This window comes from Zea mays, chromosome 2 (assembly GCF_902167145.1).
Source record: "Zea mays cultivar B73 chromosome 2, Zm-B73-REFERENCE-NAM-5.0, whole genome shotgun sequence".
In the NCBI taxonomy this organism is placed as follows: Eukaryota; Viridiplantae; Streptophyta; class Magnoliopsida; order Poales; family Poaceae; genus Zea; species Zea mays.
This window is the reverse complement of record NC_050097.1, coordinates 94,193,146-94,213,523: the sequence shown is the minus strand read 5'-3', so window position 1 is coordinate 94,213,523 and position 20,378 is coordinate 94,193,146. Positions and strand designations below refer to the sequence as shown.

Here is a 20,378-nt window from a genome sequence, read left to right as displayed (position 1 = left end):
GAGGTTGAGGCGATCCACGGGCTATGCCATGCCGGCTTTGCCGCGAGTGCGCATGGGATGCGCATTGGCGACAAGGGTGATGGAGACCGGGCGAGTGTCTGCCGTGCGACCGGTGGTCGCGGTGCTACTGGCAACGGCCTGTGCAGGAGGCACGGGGGCAGCAACACCCGTCGATGCGGTCGGTGAGGCGGCGGGGCGCTGCTGGCAGCAGCCTGTGTAGGGTGCATAGGGGCAGCAGCACTGGTCGACGTGGCGGAGGTACCAGGAGAGGGACTGGGCATCACCAATCGAGTGGGAGGAGGCGTGGGTGCCTCTACACGCCCATGGGTGACGTGAGGTGTACCTGCATGCACAAGTCTTGCTCTAAGAATAGGAGCGGTTAGATCATGTTCATCAAGGAGAAAATCCAAGACAGAGGATGCCATGGGAGTGGTAGACATGGCTGTGAAAGGGAAGAAGGACTCGTAAAAACGACATGTCTAGAAATAAGAATGCGGTTCGACTCAAGTTGGAGACACTGATAGCCTTTGTGTTCCGAGGAATAGCCGAGAAAAACGCATAAGGAAGAGCCGGGGGGGGGGCAAGTTTGTGAGGTGCTGTGGAGGACATGTTAGGATAACAGGCACACCCAAAAACTTTAAGATGATCATAGGAGGGTTGGGAGAAAAAGAGGGCACTATATGGTGTGGAGAAATCAAGGGTTTTAGTGGGGAGCTGATTCACAAGATATGTCGCAGTGTGAAGGGCTTCAACCCAATAAGTCGGAGGGAGACTAGCCTAAAACAAAAGAGAACGCAGAATGTCATTTATGGTGCGAAGAGAACGTTCTGCTTTCCCATTTTGCTGAGAAGTGTAGGGTCACGACATGCGTAAGGCAATGCTTTGGGAGAGAAAGAACGTGCGGGCCTGGGAATTATCAAATTCACGGCCATTGTCGCACTGGATGCTCTTGATGATGGTGCCGAATTTGGTGCAAATATAGGTGAAAAGGTGGCAAGGGCAGAAAAAGTCTCGGATTTAGGCGGAGTGGAAACGTCCAAATGTAGTGGGAGCAATCATCAAGAATTACCAGATAATATTTATAGCCCGACACACTAACAATTGGGGAGGTCCATAAATTACAATGTATTAAGTCAAAATTATGAGAAGCTCGAGAGCTGGATGAACTAAACGGCAAACGAGCATGACGACCAAGTTGACACACATGACATATGTGGTTGGCATCATCTTTATTACAGGAAATAACACTAGAGGTAATAAGTTTGGACAAAGCTTGGCGCCCAAGATGACCGAGACGGCGATGCCATAGGGAGGTGGGTGCAGCGAGGAATGCAGGGGTGCTGGTGGAGGGTGCATAGAACGAGTAGAGGTCACCGGAGCTATTGCACCTGGCGACCACGTTCCTGGTTTGCAAATCCTTCATAGAAAGGCCAAAGGGATAACTCAATGGAGCAATTATTGTCGGTGGTAAAACGATTGATAGAAATTAAATTCTTAATAATGTTAGGAGACACCAGGACATTATTGAGAACTAAATTGCGATGCGGGAAAGAAAAAGTATGTGATCCAGTGGCTGTGATAGGAAGCAAGGCACCGTTTCCCACAATGATAGATGAAGGAGTGAATGAAGTGGGCGAGGAAATGGTGGAAAGTTTACCAGCGTCCGAGGTCATGTGTGATCTTGCACCGGAGTCGGCGTACCGCTCAGAAGTAGCGTTCGACAGGTTGAGCGTCATGGTGTTGAAAGAGTGTGCAATTGCGTCCTGATGCCATGCACCACCGTGAGTGGGGTTCCAGGGCGCCGCTTGGTACGCTAGTGCGGGCGCCTGGAAACTTGGGGGTGCAGCTCCCCCGTAGTGCATACCGTACGGAGGGGATGAAGCGCCGTAGAAACCACCATAAGCGCTGTACTATGGTACAGTGCTAAACGCTGGAGGCGGTGGTGGGCGCCCAGACTGCTCGTATGGCCACAGCCGTATAGTGCCAGCCCATGGATGCGCGAAGGACGAATGCATGTCGGGGGGTGCACCTCCCTGTCCGCCACCAGGAGGCGCTCACTACAAGAAAAAGTTGAAGGAGTGTCAGTTAATTAAAGAGTGTCGGGGCCGACACTCTTAATCGAAGTAAAAGTGTGGGTTTTACTGCACCGACACTCTTAATTTAAGAGTGTCGGGGTCCTGCAGAAACCGACACTTTTAATTTAAAAGTGTGGGTTTTTTCCACACCGACACTCTTATGGATTTTACCATAATCCCCAATCCTATTCTACAGTCGTCCGCACGTCTTCTATCGCCGCGCGTCTTCCACTTTAGTCTGCTTGCCAATCCGCTGCCGTCTCTCCTACCCAGTCTCCCTGTCCGGCGGCGCGCCATCGGACTCGCCAAGCTGCACGTCGGGCGGCCTCGCCGAGCCAAGCGCCAGGCGGCCTCGCCGAGGCAGGCGGCCTCACCTAGCCAGACGTCGGGCGGACATCGCGGAGCCGGGCGGCCTCGCCGAGCTCCAAGCTCCGGGCGCCGCGCAGTGCCTCGCCGAGCCAAGTGGCCTCGCCAAGCCGAACGCCGGGCGGCTATCAACGAGTCGGGCGGCTATCTGCGTAGACTGAGCCACCCACCCAACAACCTTCTTCCACATGCGCTAACGCGACCGGTGGCGAAACCTCGGCGTCCTTGTCCAGCCGTGTTGCCGTTCGGGTGCCACTGCTGGAATACAGTTCTTCCTCCTCCAGCTGTCGGGTGACAGCAAAACTTGTCATCACTTCTGCTGTAAGCAGTGCATCTTCTGGTAACGACAAGGAACTATCTGCTTCTAGCAGCAATGATGACTTCAAAAGCTTTGAGAGCACTACTTCATACACCACTGCTGCTAGTCGTTCATCGACTATTATACTGGTGGCAATGCATGGAACTGCACCATGGGTGATTATGCTGGCAGCTTGTCAGATGCGAGAAGTGAGCCGTCATTGTCCGCATCAGATTCTACAGATTCACGAGGTTTTAGGCGCAAGACGACGAGTGGTGAAGGAAACAGACCAAATGTTCATCATCAAAGCTTCAGTTTATTAGCAGTCGGTCCTGGCTGTAGCCAAGAAGCCTTGCTCTGCAGCGGTTATTCTAGCAATGGTGGTGATTCTCAGGAAGTTGTCTCTAGGAAAGCAGCATAGAAGATGAAAAGGATGCAACGATCAACTCCTGCTACGACTAGTTCATGTACCATGGCTGCTTGAGGACATATTGTAGCACGTGCACACTTCCCAAGAGCTCCATTCCGTGAGGTCATTACAATAGGACATTACATAAATGATGATACATTTTATGCTAGAAAACCAAACCAGAAAAAGGGTAAGTAGCAGAAGGCCCGCAGTTTCAGTAACATGTGGTCAAAGACCGGTTATACTACTTATCATGGAGATAATGTTTCAGCTGGTAGCAACATAATGCTTGTTATATACGCTTGTCACATTGTTACTGTTTAGTGAAGTCTTGTCATTTACTATATATATATATATATATATATATATATATATATATATATATATATATATATATATGATACTCTTACAGGTTAGCAATCGACAACGGTGTTGTCCCCCGTCGGAGTTACACTAGACGGTCCAATTTCTCAGCTGGGTCAAATCGACCCCGACGATCATATGCACGTGAAGGAGAGCTGCTTGAGAAGATGACTCAGATGGAGGAGAGTATGGCGCAATATAAGAAATAAGTGCAGCAACAGATGCAACAAATGCAAAATTGGATGCTGCATCAGGTATCAATTTTTGTTTTTTCGTTGTTTCTCAAGTCCAATTAACTGAAAAAATGATGAATAATCTATTTGCAGATGTACGGAGGTGCCAGAACTCAGTTCGGCATGCCGCCTTTTCAACAACCCCCTATCATCACACATCTGATGTCTGGACAATCATCGGATCGCTCCACTGCAGCGACGGATGGATCACAGGTACAATCGTCTACTAAACATCATTTGTCTGATAATCATTGGTTGCTTGCTCTCTGTCTTTCTACATGTTTGCTTGTACATGATCTATTTTAAACGTTTGTCATTCGCATGATCTATAGTTACTTTTATTGTTGATCACCGCAACTTCTTAATCATAAACAAGAGTGTGTCTTCTGTTTCAGGGTTCTGCAACTGCTGTCCAAGACCAATTGATGCCATTGGGTCTGTTAGGAGGGCAAATGATGCCGTGGGCACCTCGCCAGCACGGCATTTGGCCACCGACGCAAACACAGATGTTTGTTTCTTTTAAAGGGTTATTCGATGTTGCAGCCTATGTATATGTTTAATTTGTTACTCGGTAAACTAACAAATGTTTCTTTCTTTTAAAGGGTTTGGCTCACATCATGCTAGTCCACCTCCGGATCAGAGCACGTTTATGGACTTATTGATGAACACAAGTGGCGGCGACTCCAGTGACCCATCGACGGAATGAATTAATATGGATGCTTGTGTGGAACTTACTAGCATTGCGTTTTGTATGGACTTGAACTTGTTTCAGATGGATTTGAACTTCTTTCTTATGGACTTGAACTTGTATGAATATTGAATATGGTGCTTGTGTTATGATATATTGAATATGGTGCTTGTGTTGTGATTTATTGAATATTGTGCTTGTATTGTGCTGTTATGGAGGCTTCCCATCTGGAGAGGGATAAAAATAAAACTGGATATTAAAAAAATTTATTCAGTAAGAGTGTCGGCCCCCACATTCTTATATGCGCCCAGGGAGGCTGGTGACCGCGCACGCAGTAAGAGTGTCCGCCACGTCACTGGCCGACACTCTTAACATAAGAGTGTCGGTTGCGCACAGAACCGACACTCTTACCTTAAGAGTGTCAGTCCCCACACTTCTATATGAATAAGAGCGTCCATTTTGGAGTGTCGGCTAAGAGTGTCGGCCGACACTCTTATACTAAGAGTGTTGGCTTATTTTAGTAACAGTGTGGGTTTTTGGCCGACACTCCTTGCCTTTTTTCTTGTAGTGGCTGGTTGGCCTGGTGTTGGCCGTTGCGTCCACCGCGGCCGTGTCGATGGTTGTTATGTTGGCTGTTTGGCGCCGAGGGGCATGCTGGAGGAAGTGCCCCTAGATGTGGAGGTGCTGGAGCCTCGGGAGCCGCAGGTCACGGCGTTGCAGCGACGAGTGCGGATGGCGGGGATGGAGGTCGTGCGTCGATTTCCTGCTCCTCCAACAGCAGGTGCGCTCGTGCCTCTGCGAACGTGGGGAACGACCTGTGCATCTTGAGGATGGACACCATGTGGCGGAACTTACCGCTGAGGCCGCGAAGGAGAGTGAGCACCATCTGCCGATCGCCGATGGGATCATCGAACTCAGCAAGGGAAGCCGCCATCGATTTGAGCTGGCGGCAGTAGTTGGTGATGCTCAGGGATTCTTAGCGGAAGTTGCGGAATTTTGTTTCGAGCAGAAACGCCAGGGACTCCCTTTGGTCGAGGAACTCGTCCTCGAGGTAGCACCGCGCTCCGCAAGCGGGGCCCTGCCGCATCATCAGAGATTGCTGCAGGTCACTGGAGACGGTGCTGTAGATCCATGTCAGGATGCAGCAATCGGCTTGAACCCATGCCAGGCGCGACGGGAAAGCTTCATCTTCAAGGAGGTGACGAGTCAGGGCATATTTGCCAAGGACGGTGAGGAACATGCCACACCACTTGGTGTAGGTATTTGTCGCCTGATCGAGAAGGACAGGGATGAGCGCCTTCACATTGATGACGGTAGTGGCCTGCGCCCAGAGGGCCTATTGGGCACGGTCATACTCGTCTAGAGCGGTAGCACGGAGGCGGCCTTCCTCGGCGTGGCGGGCGTCTTCGGCACGACGGGTTGTGGCCTCAGCCGTGAGGCGCTGGTCCTCCGCGGTCCAGGCGGCGGCGGCAGCGTCGTGGTCGTCCGCCATCAGGAGGGAGACGCAATGGCTAGGCAGCCGATATGGAGCCGCGTCGGATCAGCGACTGTTGTGGGCGCTCGGATCAGCAGCCGTGGTCGTAGTCTGGACGGGAGGGAGACACGACGGGGATTAGCGGCCAGCCGCCCTAGAGCCGTGACCGGTGTGGGCGCTCGGATCAGCGGTCGCGCCTGCGGTCTGGGGGCGGGCGAACGGATCCCCGTGGTCTTGACGGGAGGGAGACACGACGGGGATCATCGGCCAGCCACCCTGGAGCCGCGACCGGTGCGGGCACTCGGATCAGCGGCCGCGCCCGCGGTCTGGAGCCACGACCGCGCCCGGGTAGAGGAGCGACGGGGTGGGAGAACGGATCAGTGGCCGCACCCGGCTGGAACTGCGACGGGGCGGGCGATCGAACGGACGACGTAGGCGATGGGATCAGCGGCGCTCCAGGCGATGAAGTCTGTAGGACCAGCGATCGGATCAGCGACAGCGCGGTCTTGGGTTACGAAAGTGTGGTGGATCAGAACCTCTGATACCATGAAAGAGTAATTTTGGGAATGAATCAATCTATTCCATGGCAATGTATGCGTATACATAGGAGAGGCCGGGGTGGCTCACAGCCAACCGCACAGGTGTACAAGCCTACAATCAAGGGCTGACTACCATAATTAGTGTTTCTATAATTACAATAGTCTAACACCCTTTTCCTTATCTTTTATTTGCACAAACCGGTGCTGCAATCGGAGCCCTGCGTCGCCGGGTTGGGGGTCTCCGGCGTGGACTGCCGCCGTGGGGGCTAATGGCGCCGTCGTGCCCGGTCGGAGTGGTGGTGAATTAGCGGCTGCGGCATCAGTTAGTTCACAATTTAGTATAATCCAGGGCATTGATTTAGTATTTATTGGACAACATTGTGTAATGGTTCGGTTAATGAATCACTAAATCCTAGCCGATGAGATCTGATCGGGCGGCCAGTGTTTCTGGGTACCGCTTCACTATGCAATTTTAATTAATGAGCCCCTCATCTTTTAGCAAATCAACCTGCAATCCTCTCATAGTTAAAAGTAATTCTAACCAGGCCCTCGAATTAACAGATGAGACCTCGAACTTCTATAGAATAGGTGTCACTGTCCAAGATAGTTATAGTTTACATAAAACAATTCTAAAATTAATTTCTTAGTGCGAAAATAATTCTACAAACTTAGAATAATCATATCTTCTACACTTTAGCTCTGATTTAATCCGTTTAAGTTGCGTTAGCTTCATAATGAAATGGTCTACACAATAGTGTTATTATCTTGTCATATCCCATAGTTTTGTAAATGAAAATTAGTTTAGCCTATCTTTATAGTCAAAGTCAAACTATCTATAATCAAATCTGACCAACCCATAATCTATAATCAAGATAGGGCAATATATTGTTGAATTAGTCACTTCTTTGTAAAAATTTACTCAACAAAGAACATTGTATCACTATTTAATCATCAAAAGCTTCTGAAAGTCATATCTTCTTAACCGAAACACCGATTTTAGAGGTTCTCGAACCTACGATCTCGTAACGTCACATAGTACATTATTATGCAGTTTGATCTTATGTTTGGTGTGATGTTAATTTCTCCTATGCCATGTTTGTTTGTGTTGGTCACTTGTTCTCAAATGTTGTATATCAAGAACAAGGCAACACAATTGTTAGTTATTATGGACCTTCGTCTTCCGAAGCATTATCTCCTCATGGGCATAATGCTTCAATAGACGAAGGTCAAGAATGACATACCTTCATCATTTAATATGTGAATAGGAATGTGAAAGGATAAATGTGAAAGGATAAATATGAAAACTGCATCTCATTAACTCATTTATTCTTGCATTCCATAAAACATAAATGAATATCAACAATGTTAATATTACATTGATATCTTCGGCTTGCTTGAAGATGTGGATGCGAGAAAGTGAATACAATCCAGCGTGAACAGTACGGAGTTACTGTTCATCTATTTATAGGCACGGGACGTAGTCCGGGTGAAATTACAACCGTACCCTTAAACGTTTATTTACAAGCAACTAAAGGCAATAAGGTCTACTTAGTCTTTTCCTTCTTTGCTTGGTCTGAGCCGAAGCTACTGAGCTTCGGCATTCTGCAACGTTGCTTGTACACCGAGGTTGATGATAGCTTCGGCATGCCTTTGTATTATTTTGCCGAAGGTGTTTTTGACTTGAGGACCTTCGGCGAAGAAGAAGACCTCCAACAGTAGCCCCTTCATGGTGCTAGATCGTTTTTTGTAACGAGCTCGATCCGTGAAAAACACAAAGGATTCAGAATGCCGAAGGTCCAAAAACACCTCCCCTAGCTTGTTATCGAAAAACGATTAAAATATTCCGAGCTTCGGCCCGTCCACCGTTCAGTCAGTGTAGATGGTCTGGCTGTTCGCCTTCTTCTCCTACAGCACTATATAAGCAGACAGGTTGGTGAGGAGCTACCACAACATTCATTGCCATCACACTGTTGTGCTGTTAAAAATTTTAACCAAAGCCGAAGCTTTCTGGATTGCGCTTTCCAAACAAGCTCTTCGTCATTCGAAATTAGCTTCGTCTTAAGGAACCAAAACACTTGAAATGGCCCGAGTAAGATCCACTGCTATGGTGTCCCGCGAGGGAGATGAAACTGAAGTGATAGAAACAGCGCCAATATCTGAAGTGATGAGACGATCAGGTCTACTTGTGCCGAAAGAAACTGTTAGGTGGAACTGCCAAAGCTGAGCAGATTGTAGTTGAAGACAGTAGTGACGATGAAATCGAAGAAGACAACAATATTCTAAGCCCATCAAAACCTAGTCATAATGAATTCAGAAAATCGATCGTAATAGAAGAGGACCTGGTTATGATGAAAAAACTAGGCTACATTGGGGAGGAAGAAAATAAACTTATTCGCTTTGCTGGTGTTGGGGGCCTGCTTCGTCGCCGAAGGTCCCATAAGAAGAAACACCTTCGGAAGAATGGCACAAAGCCGAAGCTATCAATCAAAGGGCTTCGGAGTACATTTCCAAATGCACTGTTGGGACCATGCTTCGTCGTCGAAGGTCCTGCAGGAAGAAACAGCTTCGGCTGAAGCTGTCTGCATGTGATGCCGAAGGTTGCTGTTCATGAAGCTTCGGAATTACAAACCGACTTAAAAGTAGAATGACCTTTTAGTCCATAAGTGTTTGAGTCGTTGTTGTAAACTTTTATGAGGGGCATGATTGTAATTCCTCACAGGCTGTGTCCTGTGCCTATAAATAGTGAACAGTATTCCTTTACTGTTCACGCATTCCGGTAATTGCAATCGCATCACTCGGGAATTAATCTTTGCCAAGGCAGAGGTATAAATGTATCTAATATTTGAATGCATTAAGTTAATATAATATGAAAGTGATGTTGTTCATTTATAATTTATTTGTCTTTGATGCTTCATATTTAATATTACCTTACATAATCTATTAGAGTTCAATTACGAAGATTCAACCTTCGTAATTGTATCGTCCTTAACCTTCGTCCGAAGTTCATTAAATCCCTAAAGGAATAATGCTTCAGCGGACGAAGGGCATTAACATTTAACATTTTATGTTGCCTTGTTCTTAATTCATAGCATTTGAGAACGAGTCCCCAACATTGGCGCCCACCTCCGGTGAACTCACTTCCACTTTTCTGAGCTGATGGCTTCGTTCAATATTCAAGCTGGAGCTGCTTCGGTTCCGAAGCTGGTACTCCCGATAACGGGCGGTTCATGTTCAGAACCAGCCAACAAGAAACAGAAGAAGGAAGCACAGAGAAGGGTACAACATGTCGGGGTGCAAGGACCCTTCATCAAGTCAAGATGGTCTCACATTCCCATTACCTTCTTGTCGGGGACCATAATTAGGGATACCCTCAAGACGCCTAATTCTCAGCTGGTAACCCCCATCAGCATAAAGCTGCAGAGGCCTGATGGGTGCGATTAAGTCAGGGATCAGTCCATACGAGCGACTCGATCACGCCTCGCCCGAGCCTAGCCTCGGGCAAGGGCAGCCGACCCCGGGGGATTTCCGTCTCGCCCGAGGCCCCCCTTTAACGGCGGACACATCTCCGGCTCGCCCGAGGCCTTGCCTTCGCTAAGAAGCAACCCTGACTAAATCGCCGCACCGACCGACCGAGTCGCAGGAGCATTTAACGCAAAGGTGGCCTGACACCTTTATCCTGACGCGCGCCCCCCGGCAGAGCCGAAGCGACCGCCGTCACTTCGCCGCTCCACTGATCGGTCTGACAGAAGGACAGCGCCGCCTGCGTCACTCCGACTGCAGTGCCACTTGACAGAGTGAGACTGACAGGCAGTCAGGCCTTGCCGAAGGCGCCATAGGAAACTCCGCTCCGCCCGACCCAGGGCTCGGACTCGGGCTAGGCCCCGGAAGACGGCGAACTCCGTTCCGCCCGACCCAGGGCTCGGACTCGGGCTAGGCCCCGAAAGACGGCGAACTCCGTTCCGCCCGACCCAGGGCTCGGACTCGGGCTAAGCCCCGGAAGATGGCGAACTCCGCTCCGCCCGACCCAGGGCTCGGACTCGGGCTAAGACCCGGAAGACGGCGAACTCCGCTCCACCCGACCCAGGGCTCGGACTCGGGCTCAGCCCCAGAAGACGGCGAACTCCGCTCCGCCCGACCCAGGGCTCGGACTCGGGCTAAGACCCGGAAGACGGCGAACTCCGCTCCGCTCGACCCAGGGCTCGGACTCGGGCTCAGCCCTAGAAGACGACGAACTCCGCTTCGCCCGACCCCAGGGCTCGGACTCCGCCCTGGCCTCCGCCGAATGACCTCCGCCTCGCCCGACCTAGGGGCTCGGGCTCGGCCTCGGCCACGGAAGACAGACTCGACCCCAGCCACGGAGGAGCCCCCACGTCGCCCGACTTCGGACGTGGGCCCGCCACGTCAACAGGAAGCGCCATCATCACCCTACCCCGAGCCGACTCGGGCCGCAGAGAACAAGACCGGTGTCCCATCTGGCCAGCTCCGCCAGATAGGCAATGATGGCGCCCCACGTGCCCTGTGACGACGGCGGCTCTCAGCTCTCTTACGGAAGCAGGAGGACGTCAGCAAGGACTCGACCACTCCGACAGCTGTCCCTCCGCCAGGCTCCGCCACTCCTCCGACGGCCACGACATCACACCGACTGGGTGCCAAGATCTCTACGGCTGCCACATCGACATGTACATAGGGCGCTAGCTCTCCCCCGCTAGACACGTAGCACTCTGCTACACCCCCATTGTACACCTGGATCCTCTCCTTACGCCTATAAAAGGAAGGACCAGGGCCTTCCTAGAGAAGGTTGGCCGCGCGGGGACGAGGACGGGACAGGCGCTCTCTTGGGGCCGCTCGCTTCCCTCACCCGCGTGGACGCTTGTAACCCCCTACTGCAAGCGCACCCGACCTGGGCGCGGGACGAACACGAAGGCCGCGGGATTTCCAGCTCTCTCACGCCCGTCTCCGGCCACCTCGCTTTCCCCCCTTCGCGCTTGCCCACGCGCTCGACCCATCTGGGCTGGGGCACGCGGCACACTCACTCGTCGGCTCAGGGACCCCCCGGTCTCGAAACGCCGACAGTTGGCGCGCCAGGTAGGGGCCTGCTGCGTGTTGACGAACAGCTTGCCGTCAAGCTCCAGATGGGCAGTCTCCAGCAACCTCTCCGGCCCGGGACGGTGCTCCGTTTCGGGATTCTTGAGTTCATGTCCGTCGACGGCGGCTACGACATGATACTCCTTCCACCGCCGCGCGACAACGACAATGGCGGCCGACAACCCGCCCGCCGGCGGCGGAATCGACGACATCTTCCCCGCGTGGTGGAAGAACAACATTCGAGCTCGCCCCGTCCTCTCCCCCGCCAACGGAGGAGGAGGCGGGGCAACCTAGGCCAAGCGGGAGGCCGCGCTTCGTCGGTTGTCGAGCGAATCGACGTCCCAGGCGCCCCAACGGGGGGCGCGTCAGGCGTCGACCTCGCATTCGAGACGAAGGCGAGCGTCGTCCCCCCGCGACACGCCAATCCTGAGCAAGTGGACGACGCCAGCACGCTCGCGGAGAACTTGCAGGACGTCGCCCTCGTACCTAAGACAACGGTGCAACCAGTCCCCGACGCGACTATGCCGCTCCTCGTCGACCAAAAGGTACTGACTGATTCCCATCTTACGTCATTTCGACTCAGCCTCAACCCGCCTAGCGACCTTGCTTTGGCGGGCGCTCTCGTTGAGGCGAGTGCAACCCCACTGGGGTTTCGTATGCGGTCGCCTTGGGACCGGCTGACGGACGTCTCGACCTATGGGCCCTCTGGGTCCGAGGAAGATGACGATCCCAGCATCTGTTGGGATTTCTCCGGATTTGGCAACCCCGGTGCCATGCGGGACTTTATGACCGCATGTGACTACTGCCTCTCCGACTGTTTCGACGGTAGCCACAGCCTCGACGACGAGGACTGCGGCCCGAGCCGCGAATGTTTCCACGTCGAGCTAGGGGATCCCTCCGAAGGCAACCATCTCGGCATGCCGGAGGACGGAGATCTCCCTAGGCCGGTGCCTCGCGCTGACATCCCGCGGGAGCTAGCTGTGGTCCCCGTTCCGGCGGGGGGTCACGACCCACAGCTCGAGCAAGTCCGCGGGGCGCAGGCCAGGCTCGACGAGGGAGCAGGAGCGCTTGAGCCGATCCGAAGGGACGTCGGGCAGGTATGGGCGGGCCAACCCCCAGCCGGGGAAATACGTCACCTGCCCCAAGGTTTCCAGCACCGCGTCGCCAACGATGTCAGGGTCAGACCGCCACCCGCATCCAGTGGGGTCGGTCAGAACCTGGCTGCAGCAGCGATGCTCCTCCGTGCGATGCCGGAGCCATCAACCACCGAGGGTCGGCGAATCCAGGGAGAGCTCAAGAATCTCCTGGAAGGCGCTGCGGTCCGACGGGCCGAGAGCACTGCCTCCCGAAGGCAGGGATACCCCTCGGAACCTCACGCCGCGACTTCCCGATTCATGCGGGAAGCCTCGGTCTACACCGGGCGCACGCGCAACACCGCGCCTGCGGCCCCGGGCCACCTCGGCAACGAGCATCATCGTCGCGACCGTCGGGCCCACCTCGACGAAAGGGTGCGCCGAGGCTGACACCCCAGGCGTGGGGGACGCTACGACAGCGGGGAGGATCGGAGTCCCTCGCCCGAACCACCCGGTCCGCAGGCCTTCAGTCGGGCCATCCGACGGGCGCCGTTCCCGACCCGGTTCCAACCCCCGACTACTATCACAAAGTACTCGGGGGAAACGAGACCGGAACTGTGGCTCGCGGACTACCGCCTGGCCTGCCAACTGGGTGGAACGGACGACGACAACCTCATCATCCGCAACCTCCCCCTGTTCCTCTACGACACCGCTCGCGCCTGGTTGGAGCACCTGCCTCCGGGGCAGATCTCCAGCTGGGATGACTTGGTCCAAGCCTTCGCCGGCAATTTCCAGGGCACGTACGTGCGCCCCGGAAATTCCTAGGACCTCCGGAGCTGCCGGCAACAGCCGGGAGAGTCGCTCCGGGACTACATCCGGCGATTCTCGAAGCAGCGCACCGAGCTGCCCAACATCACCGACTCGGATGTCATCGGCGCGTTCCTTGCCGGCACCACCTGCCGCGACCTGGTGAGTAAGTTGGGTCGCAAGACCCCCACCAGGGCGAGTGAGCTGATGGACATCGCCACCAAGTTCGCCTCTGGCCAGGAGGCAGTCGAGGCTATCTTCCGAAAGGACAAGCAGCCCTAGGGCCGCCCATCGGAAGAGGCTCCCGAGGCGTCTACTCCGCGCGGCGCCAAGAAGAAAGGCAAGAAGAAGTCGTAAGCGAAACGCGACGCCGCCGACGCGGACCTTGTCGCCGCCGCCGAGTACAAGAACCCTCGGAAGCCCCCCGGAGGTGCTAACCTCTTCGACAAGATGCTCAAGAAGCCGTGCCCCTATCATCAGGGGCCCGTCAAGCACACCCTCGAGGAGTACGTCATGCTTCGGCGCCACTTCCACAGGGCCGGGCCGCCCGCAGAGGGTGGCAGGGCCCGCGACGACGACAAGAAGGAAGATCACCAAGCAGGAGAGTACCTCGAGGTCCGCGACTGCTTCATGATCTACGGTGGGCATGCGGCGAATGCCTCGGCTCGGCATCGCAAGCAAGAGCGCCGGGAGGTCTGCTCGGTGAAGGTGGCGGCGCCAGTCTACCTAGACTGGTCCGACAAGCCCATCACCTTCGACCAAGCTGACCACCCCGACCACGTGCCGAGCCCGGGAAAGTACCCGCTCGTCGTCGACCCCATCATCGGCGACGTCAGGCTCACCAAGGTCCTGATGGACGGGGGCACCTGCCTCAACATCATCTACGCCGAGACCCTCAGGCTCCTGCGCGTCGATCTGTCCTCCGTCCGAGCAGGCGCTGCGCCCTTCCACGGGATCATCCCTGGGAAGCGCGTCCAGCCCCTCGGATGACTCGACCTTCCCGTCTGCTTCGGAACGCCCTCCAACTTCCGAAGGGAGACCCTGACGTTCGAGGTGGTCGGGTTCCGAGGAACCTACCACGCGGTACTGGGGAGGCCATGCTACGCGAAGTTCATGGCCGTCCCCAACTACACCTACCTGAAGCTCAAGATGCCGGGCCCCAACGGGGTCATCACCGTCGGCCCCACGTACAAACACGCGTTCGAATGCGACGTGGAGTGCGTGGAGTACGCCGAGGCCCTCGCCGAGTCCGAGGCCCTCATCACCGACCTGGAGAACCTCTCCAAAGAGGTGCCAGACGTGAAGCGTCATGCCGGCAACTTCGAGCCAGCGGAGACGGTTAAGGCCGTCCCTCTCGATACCCAGTTGCCGACGGCTCCGATCCAACCGGAGCTCTGGACCATGTTTTTCGACGGGTCGCTGATGAAGACGGGAGCCGGCGCGGGCCTGCTCTTCATCTCGCCCCTCGGGAAACACCTACGCTACGTGCTACGCCTCCATTTCCCGGCGTCCAACAATGTGGCTGAGTACGAGGCTCTGGTCAACGGGTTGCGGATCGCCATCGAGCTAGGGGTCAGACGCCTCGACGCCCGCGGTGACTCGCAGCTCGTCATCGACCAAGTCATGAAAAACTCCCACTGCCGCGACCCGAAGATGGAGGCCTACTGCGATGAGGTTCGGCGCCTGGAAGACAAGTTCTTCGGGCTCGAGCTTAACCACATCGCTCGGCGCTACAACGAGACTGCGGACGAGCTGGCTAAAATAGCCTCGGGGCGAACGACGGTTCCCCCGGACGTCTTCTCCCAGGATCTGCATCAGCCCTCCGTCAAGATCGACGACACGCCCGAGCCCGAGGCACCCTCGGCTCAGCCCGAGGCACCCTCGGCCCAGCCCGAGGCACCCTCGGTTCGGCCCGAGGTACCCTCGGCCCCCGAGGCCGAGGCACTGCACGTCGAGGAGGAGCAGAACGGGGCCACGCCTGATCGAAATTGGCAGACCCCGTACCTGCAATATCTCCGCCAAGGAGAGCTACCCCTCGACCAAGCCGAGGCTCGGCGGGTAGCGCGACGCGCCAAGTCGTTCGTCTTGCTGGGCGATGAGGAGGAGCTCTACCACCGCAGCCCCTCGGGCATCCTCCAGCGATGCATCTCCATCGCCGAAGGTCAGGAACTCCTGCAAGAAATACACTCGGGGGCTTGCGGCCATCATGCAGCGCCTCGAGCCCTTGTCGGGAATGCTTTCCGGCAAGGCTTCTACTGGCCAACGGTGGTGGCTGACGCCACTAGAATTGTCCGCACCTGCGAAGGGTGCCAATTCTATGCGAAGCAGACCCACTTGCCCGCTCAGGCTCTGCAGACGATACCCATCACCTGGCCCTTTGCTGTATGGGGTCTGGACCTCGTCGGTCCCTTGTAGAAGGCGCCCGGGGGCTACACGCACCTGCTGGTCGCCATCGACAAATTCTCCAAGTGGATCGAGGTCCGACCCCTGAACAGCATCAGGTCCAAGCAGGCGGTGGCGTTCTTCACCAACATCATCCATCGCTTCGGGGTCCCAAACTCCATCATCACCGACAACGGTACCCAGTTCACCGGCAAAAAATTCTTGGATTTTTGCGAGGATCATCACATCCGGGTGGACTAGGCCGCCGTGGCTCATCCCATGTCAAATGGGCAAGTAGAGCGTGCCAACGGCATGATTCTACAAGGGCTCAAGCCCCAGATTTACAACGGCCTCAACAAGTTCGGCAAGCGATGGATGAAGGAACTCCCCTCGGTGGTCTGGAGCCTGAGGACAACGCCAAGCCGAGCCACGGGTTTCACGCCGTTCTTCCTGGTCTACGGGGCCGAGGCCATCTTGCCCACTGACCTGGAATACGGCTCCCCGAGGACGAGGGCCTACAACGATCAAAGCAACCAAGCTAGCCGAGAAGAATCGCTGGACCAGCTGGAAGAGGCTCGGGACAAGGCCTTACTACACTCGGCGCGGTACCAGCAGTCCCTGCGATGCTACCACGCCCGAGGGGTCCGGCCCCGAGACCTCCAGGTGGGCGACCTGGTGCTTCGGCTGCGGCAAGACGCCCGAGGGAGGCACAAGCTCACGCCCCCTGGGAGGGGCCATTCGTCATCACCAAAGTTCTGAAGCCCGGAACATACAAGCTGGCCAACAATCAAGGCGAGATCTACGGCAACGCTTGGAACATCAAACAACTACGTCGCTTCTACCCTTAAGATGTTTTCAAGTTGTTCATATACCTCGCACCCACGCAAAGTTTAGTCATCAAGGAAGGGTCGGCCTCGCCTCGGCAAAGCCTGACCCTCCCTCGGGGGCTAAAGGGGGGGGAACCCCCTCTGCGTCGAAATTTTCCTCGAAAAAAGATCTCTTTCAGCAGAATATCTTTCGTGCTTTTTGACTACTTCGAAAAGCGGATCCTGAAAACGACGGAGTACACATAAGCAGCCAAGGCTGACCGAGCCGAGGGACTCCTACGCCTCCGGGATACGGATACCTCACTCATCACCTTCTGCGATAAGTAACTCGCGTTCGGATAAAGTGATTCCATGGACCGAACAAGTCTTTACGTTCGGAAGCTCTTCTGCCGAAGCGGTCCTTCAAGCCTTCTCGACTGAATCGGTGACAGGGCCTCATGGACGGGCGAAAGTACGCATAAGCGGCAAGGCCGACCGAGCCGAGGGACTCCCACGCCTCTGGGATACGGATACCTCACTCATCACCTTCCGCGAGAAGCAACTCTCACCCGCACAAACATCCCTGTTACCAACAAAAAAGTCCAGATGCTCGAAACAAGAGGAAAGGAGACGCAGCTTTACAACGCAGCGAGGGTGTGTTTTCTGGCCTCGGCGGCCGCAGAAGGCACACGCTACAAGACAATCTGATCCTGCAGGCTCGGGTCTTCACGCTGGAAGGGGGCTGTAGCACCCTCGGCATCGACGACACCTTCAGCGAGGTCCGACCCAGCCTCGGACGGCGACGCGGTCCAGGGACTTCTCCGGGAATCCGGCCCGAGTAGGCGGCTCGGCCGGTTACCCCTGGGGCCTCGGCCAACCATCTTCCAAGGGCGCCAGCCCGACCCGAGGCCTCGGCTGATCGACTCCGGCGTCGGCCCCGCTGACGGACAACCCGGCTAGGCTCCGGCCAACCAGGTTCCCATTTTCGAGCCAACTCCGCCTCTGTTCGTACTGATATTGCTACCCCTGGCCTCGGCTCGTCGAAGAGCGGCCAAGGGGTCTCTTTAACTAAGCAAGAAGAGCCTCAGACAACAAGGCCGATCGAGCCGAGAGACTCCTATGCCTCCGGGATACGGATACCTCACTCGTCACCTTGACACGGGGCGACTCATGCTTGGTGAAGCGATTCAGATAATCAACAGGCAAGACTTAGTGCTCGAAAATGAGGAAAAACACGGCTCCGTGCCGAAATTACATACATGTTCAGGCCTCGACAGCCACGATGAACAAAAACACTGGCATTCAAAGTGCCATTACAAACGGAACTCCGGTTCCGTCCCCGCGGGTACGAATAACCCCACAAAATCGGGGAACCCACGGAGCGATCACGAGTCGACGGGCGGCCCGCCGCCGCCCGATCCGGCAACAGCGGCAACCACCTCCGCCCCGGGCGGCGAAGCGGCTTCGGCAGCGGCTTCGGGGCAGGTGTTACGACAGGAGGGCTCTCACCCGCAGAGGACGAGAACCAGCCATTCAGGCCGGGAGACGGAGACCTAGGGTTACTGGCGCCCTAGCCAAGTGACGGCGGCCCACCTATCCCGGCATGGCTGGAGGAAGTCCCCGCAAAACTGGAGGATGCCATTCTCCCCCAGACGCCAGGGGAAGAAAAGGGCAGCCGACCCATGCGGGGGCAGCCCCCCGACTCGCCTCATCCTCCATCTTGGCCTGGATGACGAAAATCCTTGAGGCCGAGGGAGGGGCAGAGGCCGCAGCCTGGCTCGCTTTCCCCACCGTCAAACTGGAGGTCACCATCTTGGGTGACCACCGGCGAGGGGATACAGCCGGGCTGCATGATGAAAATCCTTGAAGCCGAACGATGGATGAAAGGTACCAACTCCCATGGAGTTGCGTTCCTCCAACGATGAGGCGGAAAGACGGCGGGTACCCCCCATCCGGGGGCTTGGAAGATGGAAAGACACGACGCATGAGGGAGGAAGAAGACATGGTCGCCTTCCGAAAGGGGTCGCCCTCCTTTTAAAGGCAACTCTCCCTACGTGCGCCCCAAACGCCACGGGCTGAGCCTTCTCCAACACGCTCCAAGGCCCTCCCCTGCGGCGCGGGGGCTGGGTCCCGCATGTCATGCAAACCGGCTCAGAGCAGAAGAAGCCAAACCGCCGCGCATGGTGCACACAACTGCCCAGCGGTTACAAGCGACCCCCCACTTTTGCCCAGACCAACGGGCGAAAGGGGCGGGCAGCCATGCAGGTGGCATGCAATCGCGCCAGGTGGACGCGCTTCTCCGACTCCCAACGCGCCAGCATGGAGGCCCAGGCCCACGCGTCACGCAACCGGCGCGCCAAATGCTGCATGCAAGCAACTGCACCGCCACTTGCGCCACCATCGCGCCCCTTCGGTTGCGGAACCAATACCGCGACTCGAGGCGACCCAGCGCGCGACCCAGCGGCGCCAGCCTGGCGCGACGGTCAATGCGGCTGAAAGCGGGCCGGCAGTAATGACGGTGGCAGGCGGGCGGGAGCAGCGGTCACGTCGTCAGTCAGGCTCACGTCCCATCCAGGGGCAGCGAAAGGGCCTCCTCTCACGGCGTGAAGACGACACGCCCGTAATCCGTTCCTCGAACGGCTCGCGCACGCGCAACGACCGCCCCGCCAACCACTCGCCCCATCGCATTAACTCCGCGGCGGGACAGGCGGCGCTCCTAGCAGGAGAAGCGGGCGACGCTTCGCCTTCGCCGTAATAACCGCGCCAAGAAAAGGTACGCCACGTCGTTCGATTTTGTATCCTTTTCCTTTTTTCCTCTTTCTCTATCTCTTGCAACAGGGACCGGGAAAGGGGGATACCCCGAGAAGGATCCTTCCCTGTGAAGGAACCGGGCTCCGAGCCCCCCTACTGATCAGAGGTTCGAAGGCTGGCCCTCCGAGGGGTTCAACAGTCGCCTCAGATCGCGTGGGCCCTACACCCACTACTGGTCAGAGGTTCGAAGGCCGGCCCCCCGAAGGGCTCCACGGCCGCCTCAGGCTACTCGGGCTCCGCGCCCATTACTGATCAGGGGTTCGAAGGCTGGCCCCCGAAGGGTTCACAGTCGCCTCAGACACCGAGCGAGGGATGACCAGGGGTACGTTCGATACATAACCAAGGCTCAGGCTGCGCTCCCGAGGTACCCTAGGACATTTCCGAGACCAGTGGGAGCGATCTTGTAACGGAATCCCATCGGAGGGAGGCATCGAGCCCTCGGACCCCGTCGCCAGGGGACCGGGTCCGGCAGATCACCCGCAGGTACTTTTGGGCGTGCCTCTGGGCCCCTAGCCGACCCCCAACGAACGGGGCACGGACGTCCACTCGGATTACCCGCTTGCAGCTCACCGGAGACACCATGTTCGGTGCCCATCAAGGGTAACATGGCGCTCTCCCCCCTCCTCCTTGTGGAAAGGCGACGTAGGGGCGTATGTAAAAAAGCCGAGTCTGTCCCTGATCGCCCTCTCGCCCTGTGCAGAGGCTCGGGGGCTGCTCTCGCAAACCCGGCACCGGCCGAACCGTTGACAGCGTCAACATACCAGCCCGAGAACTTGGGCCCCGACCGTGCACCCGGGCTACGGCCAGTTCGCATGAGGGAACAACCAGACCAGCCGAAGCATTACGCAAGGCATTAAGACCTCGGGGGAGTGAAACCACTCCTCCGAGGCCTCGGGGCTACACCCGGCGGGTGCGCTCGCGCGCACCCACCGGAACAAAATGCAACCGAGAAAGGCTGGTCCCCTTGCA

The 20,378-nt window shown here is 56.1% G+C and overlaps 1 pseudogene; it reads right to left on the bottom strand.

The window, feature by feature from the left end:
• Positions 1-124: 124 nt before the first annotated feature.
• LOC109944233 (uncharacterized) lies at positions 125-5,924 on the bottom strand (annotated as a pseudogene).
• Positions 5,925-20,378: the final 14,454 nt, after the last annotated feature.